General features: G+C 47.7%; 1 pseudogene; it reads left to right on the forward strand.

Moving 5' to 3' along the window:
- Positions 1-8,400, forward strand: part of LOC149338475 (uncharacterized) — a 59,612-nt pseudogene extending 51,212 nt beyond the window's left edge.
- The last annotated feature ends 954 nt before the right edge of the window (positions 8,401-9,354 follow it).

Genomic DNA, 9,354 nt, shown 5'->3' on the forward strand with positions numbered 1-9,354 from the left:
CAGGAAAGACAATGTACTTATCGGCCACAATAATGAAGTAAGCTTCGTCAAGTACATTGTGTACAGAGATGGACACTTGGGAGTCAACAAGCCCCATCAGTATTACACACAAATCCGAACTGCGATCTACATAACGAACACAACACAGTGCCCATACTCCAGGAAAGACGATGTACTTATCGGCCACAATAATGAAGTAAGCTTCCTCAAGTACATTGTGTACAGAGATGGACACTTGGAAGTCAACAAGCCCCATCAGTATTACACACAAATCCGAACTGCGATCTACGTAACGAACACAGCACAGTGCCCATACTCCAGGAAAGACGATGTACTTATCGGCCACAATAATGAAGTAAGCTTCCTCAAGTACATTGTGTACAGAGATGGACACTTCGAAGTCAACAAGCCCCATCAGTATTACACACAAATCCGAACTGCGATCTACGTAACGAACACAACACAGTGCCCATACTCCAGGAAAGACGATGTACTTATCGACCACAATAATGAAGTAAGCTTCCTCAAGTACATTGTGTACAGAGATGGGCACTTGGAAGTCAACAAGCCCCATCAGTATTACACACAAATAAGAACTGCGATCTATGCAACGAACACAACACTGCCCATACTCCAGGAAAGACGATGTACTTATCCACCACAATAATGAAGTGAGCTTCCTCAAGTACATTATCTACAGAGATGGACACTTGGAAGTCAACAAGCCCCATCAGTATTACACACAAATCCGAACTGCGATCTATGTAACGAACACAACACAGTGCCCACACTCCAGGAAAGACGATGTACTTATCGACCACAATAATGAAGTAAGCTTCCTCAAGTACATTGTGTACAGAGATGGACACTTGGAAGTCAACAAGCCCCATCAGTATTACACACAAATCCGAACTGCGATCTACGTAACGAACACAACACAGTGCCCATACTCCAGGAAAGACGATGTACTTATCGGCCACAATAATGAAGTAAGCCTCCTCAAGTACATTGTGTACAGAGATGGACACTTGGAAGTCAACAAGCCCCATCAGTATTACACAGAAATCCAAACTGCGATCTACGTAACGAACACAACACAGTGCCCATACTCCAGGAAAGACGATGTACTTATCGGCCACAATAATGAAGTAATCTTCCTCAAGTACATTGTGTACAGAGATGGACACTTGGAAGTCAACAAGCCCCATCAGTATTACATACAAATCCGAACTGCGATCTACGTAACGAACACAACACAGTGCCCATACTCCAGGAAAGACGATGTACTTATCGACCACAATAATGAAGTAAGCTTCCTCAAGTACATTGTGTACAGAGATGGACACTTGGGAGTCAACAAGCCCCATCAGTATTACACACAAATCCGAACTGCGATCTACGTAACGAACACAACACAGTGCCCATACTCCAGGAAAGACGATGTACTTATCGGCCACAATAATGAAGTAAGCTTCCTCAAGTACATTGTGTACAGAGATGGACACTTGGAAGTCAACAAGCCCCATCAGTATTACACACAAATCCGAACTGCGATCTACGTAACGAACACAACACAGTGCCCATACTCCAGGAAAGACGATGTACTTATCGACCACAATAATGAAGTAAGCTTCCTCAAGTACATTGTGTACAGAGATGGACACTTGGAAGTCAACAAGCCCCATCAGTATTACACACAAATCCGAACTGCGATCTACGTAACGAACACAGCACAGTGCCCATACTCCAGGAAAGACAATGTACTTATCGGCCACAATAATGAAGTAAGCTTCGTCAAGTACATTGTGTACAGAGATGGACACTTGGGAGTCAACAAGCCCCATCAGTATTACACACAAATCCGAACTGCGATCTACATAACGAACACAGCACAGTGCCCATACTCCAGGAAAGACGATGTACTTATCGGCCACAATAATGAAGTAAGCTTCCTCAAGTACATTGTGTACAGAGATGGACACTTGGAAGTCAACAAGCCCCATCAGTATTACACACAAATCCGAACTGCGATCTACGTAACGAACACAGCACAGTGCCCATACTCCAGGAAAGACGATGTACTTATCGGCCACAATAATGAAGTAAGCTTCCTCAAGTACATTGTGTACAGAGATGGACACTTCGAAGTCAACAAGCCCCATCAGTATTACACACAAATCCGAACTGCGATCTACGTAACGAACACAACACAGTGCCCATACTCCAGGAAAGACGATGTACTTATCGACCACAATAATGAAGTAAGCTTCCTCAAGTACATTGTGTACAGAGATGGGCACTTGGAAGTCAACAAGCCCCATCAGTATTACACACAAATAAGAACTGCGATCTATGCAACGAACACAACACTGCCCATACTCCAGGAAAGACGATGTACTTATCCACCACAATAATGAAGTGAGCTTCCTCAAGTACATTATCTACAGAGATGGACACTTGGAAGTCAACAAGCCCCATCAGTATTACACACAAATCCGAACTGCGATCTATGTAACGAACACAACACAGTGCCCACACTCCAGGAAAGACGATGTACTTATCGACCACAATAATGAAGTAAGCTTCCTCAAGTACATTGTGTACAGAGATGGACACTTGGAAGTCAACAAGCCCCATCAGTATTACACACAAATCCGAACTGCGATCTACGTAACGAACACAACACAGTGCCCATACTCCAGGAAAGACGATGTACTTATCGGCCACAATAATGAAGTAAGCCTCCTCAAGTACATTGTGTACAGAGATGGACACTTGGAAGTCAACAAGCCCCATCAGTATTACACAGAAATCCAAACTGCGATCTACGTAACGAACACAACACAGTGCCCATACTCCAGGAAAGACGATGTACTTATCGGCCACAATAATGAAGTAAGCTTCCTCAAGTACATTGTGTACAGAGATGGACACTTGGAAGTCAACAAGCCCCATCAGTATTACATACAAATCCGAACTGCGATCTACGTAACGAACACAACACAGTGCCCATACTCCAGGAAAGACGATGTACTTATCGACCACAATAATGAAGTAAGCTTCCTCAAGTACATTGTGTACAGAGATGGACACTTGGGAGTCAACAAGCCCCATCAGTATTACACACAAATCCGAACTGCGATCTACGTAACGAACACAACACAGTGCCCATACTGCAGGAAAGACGATGTACTTATCGGCCACAATAATGAAGTAAGCTTCCTCAAGTACATTGTGTACAGAGATAGACACTTGGAAGTCAACAAGCCCCATCAGTATTACACACAAATCCGAACTGCGATCTACGTAACGAACACAACACAGTGCCCATACTCCAGGAAAGACGATGTACTTATCGACCACAATAATGAAGTAAGCTTCCTCAAGTACATTGTGTACAGAGATGGACACTTGGAAGTCAACAAGCCCCATCAGTATTACACACAAATCCGAACTGCGATCTACGTAACGAACACAGCACAGTGCCCATACTCCAGGAAAGACAATGTACTTATCGGCCACAATAATGAAGTAAGCTTCCTCAAGTACATTGTGTACATAGATGGACACTTGGGAGTCAACAAGCCCCATCAGTATTACACACAAATCCGAACTGCGATCTACGTAACAAACACAACACAGTGCCCATACTCCAGGAAAGACGATGTACTTATCGACCACAATAATGAAGTAAGCTTCCTTGTAAGGGATCGGTAGTGTACGCGGGGTCATCGGAACACGGCTGGGGGCGCTCAAAGCGAAGCGTCTCCTATTTGGAACGCGGCCGCTCGCGAACGCGCTAAGAAGTACTGGTGTCCCCCCCGCCCCGTGGTACCGATTCGCGCACTTGCCGGCACGAATGTCTATTTGTGTTTGTTTTTATTTTGTGGTGGAGAGAGTGCTCTACCTTAGGGAAGCTGGAGGGCTGGCCATGCCCTGGATGAACCAATCATGTTAAGACCGCAACATGATTGGAAGCTACGGAATGTGGGCCGGGCCTTTAAGGCTTTAAAACCGGGCCCCGGAGCCGGAAGCGGGCGTCCTGCGCTAAGGTGAGATGCTACGCATCTTCGGCTACGCCGAGTAGGGGCCTCCCCTAGTGTTAGCCAGATCCACCTTTTTGTTGTTTGTCCTTTGCTGTGTAATTTGTCTCTAGTGCCTGAACTTGTATCTATTGTAAATTGCTGTACATAAACTGTACATAAGTATTCCCTTTATCCCTGCATCTCTACTCATCGAGAGACCGTCTCTGACGGGGCACCCCTGGTGCGAAGATCAAGCTTCAGTATTCAGTTAGACAGACCGTCTCTGGCGGGGCACCCCTGGTGCGAGGAAGCTAAAGAACCTGTGAAATTTTACTGGCGCAGTCGACAGGATCCTGCGGCCATCAGAAGACGGCGCAGGAAGAAGATTGAACGCAGGGAGAAAGGCGACGGTCAGGCAACAGCAGCGTTCGAGAAAGGACCTGCGGAGAGACAGCGGCAAGGGCCACGGCAGCGGACCAGCGACGCGAGACTGCGTCCGGTGAAGGAAAGCAGCGCGTCGAGAACTCGACGGTCACCGGCGGGTCGCAGCAAGTGACGACAGCGGGCACAGGACCAGTGGCGGTGGACTGCGACGCCAAGGAGCTGGCAATGCGGATCGACGAATCGAAACTGTGAGTTTCCTTCGTCGCATTGTTCACGTCCCCGTTCATGTGTTCGAGCCGGTAGGACAGTTGAAGGGTACAGACGGCGGTATGGAGGGTTATCCATGCCGGCCCTTACTTGATGTGAGGTACCAGGTTGAGTTAGCGAAGGCGCGCTTAGCGGAGCTTCAGGCTCAACTTGCGAAAGTAAATGGCGGAAAGGCGCTGCTTCGCGAGGAAGAACCTGAGGATGTTAAGTATGTCTTGAAGGTAATAGAAGCGAGACGCCAGCAGGTAGAGCTCGAGATCTCTAAGATCAAGAAGAGTAGATGAGCCAGTGAAACAGCCAGGGAGAACTGCTCCGAGTCCCGACAGGTGAGGCCGCCTGTGCTGGAAGGCAAAGGATTATGCTTGTCATGCACAGGTCAGGGAAACAGCTGTGAGGACGCTGAAAGCAATCAGCCGGTATGCGGGAACGCATCTTTGTTAGGAAAGGCCGCAAACGGTTCAGGAAGTGAAAACAGGATTCCTGAAAAACGCGGAAATATCACAGCTTTTCCGCCACCGCGGGCGGCTAGCAAAAAACAGGAGCAGCCCAATTCTCATGATCTAGGGCCAATCGAGACAAAGGTGTCCGATAACAAACAGGACATCGATGGAATTCCTGCAGGCTCTATGACTAAGATTGTGACCTCTGACACGGAGCTAGTAACAGGTGAAAATCTGGCGTTGCTGCAAACACACACTGTGTCGGCCATAGGGCATGAAGTGCCCCGTAGCGTTACTGGTGGTAAGAGCCCTTCATCCGAGGCAGAGAGCGGAGGTTTGCCTGCTGGGCCGACCGGGCAGAGCGCCGCTCTGTTGTCGAACGCACCCGGTATGTGTCCGGCCAGGTCATTTGAGGACCTGGAAATGAGCGGCGACTTGCCGCAAGGCAAGCTCGGGTCAAGTGACTGCGAGGGAGCTCATGAAGCCTCGGAGTTAGACGATGCCACGAAGCCGGCAAATGCCTATCAAGCAGAGAACGGCAACGTCAGTGTTTACATGAGCAGGAACGGGGCAAATGGCTCTAAGCGAGGCGAAATGCCAGGAAGCAGGTGCGCGGCTTTCATGTTGAAAGCCGGTACGTGGAACATTACGTTCCGTGCTGCAGGACGCCGAATCAAGCGTAGCGAGACCGGCCGCATTGGTATGGTTAGACGGGGCAAGGGCTATGCTCCTTGCGCAGCACGCGGTTCGTACCTGCGCGCCAGAGAGAGCGGGCCCTCAGGTGCGTCGTGTGGTCAGGGATTTGTACCCATCGAGGACCGGGACGTGTTTGATCCTGGAGGTCACCAGCTGTTGAGTTCTTGCCCCGCTGTGGCACCGGCCTAATGAACATAGTAGCCATTGGGCGTTGATCGTGTCGATTGAGACGCGTGGTGGCTCGAACGCACACAGGGACGCTCGGTGCGACTAAGGAGGCTCACGTGGCCGCTTACGGACCCCATATAAGTGCCAATGAACGCTCCGGTTGCGAGTGTCTGTGTGCGTGTGTGCTCATTCGCGAGAAAGAGTGTGTGCATGCAGGTGCAACTGGTCGCAGCGCGACAACTTGGACTTCAGTCAAGGCGCTGTATTTGATTGTGTGAAACGCGTACTTGAATGTGTGCATTTCGCTTGTTTTGTTGGTGCGCGTGTGCACTTTGCGTCAGGTTTTGTTTGCCTGTGATGACACGATATGTGACTGCTCTATGTACGTCGCCCTCGCGGCGATTTCATGAGTTGGTTCGATCCCTTGTTGCTGTAATTCTAAAAGTGGCATTTGAGCCCTTTGTAGAATCTTGGGAAGGGCGTGTAAGGGATCGGTAGTGTACGCGGGGTCATCGGAACGCGGCTGGGGGCGCTCAAAGCGAAGCGTCTCCTATTTGGAACGCGGCCGCTCGCGAACGCGCTAAGAAGTACGGGTGTCCCCCCCGCCCCGCGGTACCGATTCGCGCACGTGCCGGTACGAATGTCTATTTGTGTTTGTTTTTCTTTTGTGGTGGAGAGAGTGCTCCACCTTACGGAAGCTGGAGGGCTGGCCATGCCCTGGATGAACCAATCATGTTAAGACCGCAACATGATTGGAAGCTACGGAATGTGGGCCGGGCCTTTAAGGCTTTAAAACCGGGCCCCGGAGCCGGAAGCGGGCGTTCTGCGCTAAGGTGAGATGCTACGCATCTTCGGCTACGCCGAGTAGGGGCCTCCCCTAGTGTTAGCCAGATCCACCTTTTTGTTGTTTGTCCTTTGCTGTGTAATTTGTCTCTAGTGCCTGAACTTGTATCTATTGTAAATTGCTGTACATAAACTGTACATAAGTATTCCCTTTGTCCCTGCATCTCTACTCATCGAGAGACCGTCTCTGGCGGGGCACCCTTGGTGCGAGGAAGCTAAAGAACCTGTGAAATTTTACATTGTACATTGTGTACAGAGATGGACACTTGGAAGTCAACAAGCCCCATCAGTATTACACACAAATCCAAACTGCGATCTACGTAACGAACACAACACAGTGCCCATACTCCAGGAAACACGATGTACTTATCGACCACAAGAATGAAGCAAGCTTCCTCAAGTACATTGCGTACAGAGATAGACACTTGGCAGTCAACAAGCCCCATCAGTATTACACACAAATCCAAACTGCGATCTACGTAACGAACAAAACACAGTGCCCATACTCCAGGAAAGACGATGTACTTATCGACCACAATAATGAAGTAAGCTTCATCAAGCACATTGTGTACAGCGACGGACACTTGGCGGTCAGCAAGCGCCATCAGTATTACACACAAATCCAAACTGCGATCTACGTGACGAACACAACACAGTGCCCATACTCCAGGAAATACGATGTACTTATCGACCACAATAACGAAGTAAGCTTCCTCAAGTACATTGTGTACAGAGATGGACACTTGGCAGTCAACAAGCCCCATCAGTATTACACACAAATCCAAACTGCGATCTACGTAACGAACACAACACAGTGCCCATACTCCAGGAAAGACGATGTACTTATCGACCACAATAATGAAGTAGGCTTCCTCAAGTACATTGCGTGCAGAGATGGACACTTGGAAGTCAACAAGCCCCATCAGTATTACACACAAATCCAAACTGCGATCTACGTAACGAACACAACACAGTGCCCATACTCCAGGAAAGACGATGTACTTATCGACCACAATAATGAAGTAAGCTTCCTCAAGTACATTGTGTACAGAGATGGACACTTGGAAGTCAACAAGCCTCATCAGTATTACACACAAATCCAAACTGCGATCTACGTAACGAACACAACACAGTGCCCATACTCCAGGAAAGACGATGTACTTATCGACCACAATAATGAAGTAGGCTTCCTCAAGTACATTGCGTACAGAGATGGACACTTGGAAGTCAACAAGCCCCATCAGTATTACACACAAATCCAAACTGCGATCTACGTAACGAACACAACACAGTGCCCATACTCCAGGAAAGACGATGTACTTATCGACCACAATAACGAAGTAAGCTTCATCAAGCACATTGTGTACAGAGATGGACACTTGGCGGTCAGCAAGCGCCATCAGTATTACATACAAATGCAAACTGCGATGTACGAACGAACACAACGCAGTGCTTTTTTTATTGTTTACACCTCCAAGCAAACTGTGACGATTGTTGTTGAGCGTGATGAGCCCTTTTTGCCAGGAGAAATTCCGAGGCTCGAAAATTTTTAGTTCTGCATTAAGCACCTTTTTTAAGGTTAATTTGCTGCATTCAATTATCTGACAGGTGCTCGCAGTGGAGTGGAAGCTAGCACATGTCAACGGCTTCCAGACTTGTCACAATGGCTTTCGATTGTGTGAGGAGAGTACACTTGTAGAAGCAGTTCTCACACATGTATACTTCTTAAAATAGTGCAAAAAGACTCAAACACAGGCAGAAAGGGACATACTCAGCGTTGTGTATGTCCTTTCATGTGTGCGTCTGAAAATATTTGCTTACTTTTGAGACGTATGGATAATCAACTAGACTGCGCATTAACCCTTGTAACCCTCAAACGTGTACTCTAATACACTGCTAACCACTTGTGAAGTTAGTTTGTATAGACCTTGTTTGGCTTCTCCAGAGTTGAAGCAATATGTGCTAAGGAGCATAAGTGGCAAGTATTTACATCAGTGTACAGGTACGTGAGAAATGTTTCTACTGTGGTATTTTTTTTGCATTGGAAATAGATGCCAAGGTTTTCAAATAAATTGTTTTTACAGCGTGCCCAACTTCACAATGTTTACTGATGCCACAGTCTGCTGACTCATGCTTTGCAGAGAGCCAGTGCATTGCAGGAGCTAGCTCACAAGACACGTGCAATGCCTGCAGTTTTAAAGTGCAGGGTTTTCTTAGTCGTTCCTCACTTTCACAATGACGATAATGTCTACAGCACAGACCACCTGACATGATTATTGAATAACATGCAATAACGTGCACAGTGCCAGCTCATGTTATGGTAACGCACGTCACAGCCCTCTGGCCTGCATCCACTAATGTCACATATGTCACTGCAAAACAGCATGGCAATGTGCCACGCTGAGAGCTCTCAACAGAGTGATGTCACGTACACGTGCTCTATAGTGAAGGAAAAGGCAAATATTGATGAATAAGGCATATTGCTGCCGCAACTGACAGCTACCACTAAATCTACCCAGACGTAACCACCA

Source organism: Amblyomma mixtum, chromosome 6 (genome assembly GCF_055824585.1).
Source record: "Amblyomma mixtum isolate Tamu chromosome 6, ASM5582458v1, whole genome shotgun sequence".
Classification (NCBI taxonomy): Eukaryota; Metazoa; Arthropoda; class Arachnida; order Ixodida; family Ixodidae; genus Amblyomma; species Amblyomma mixtum.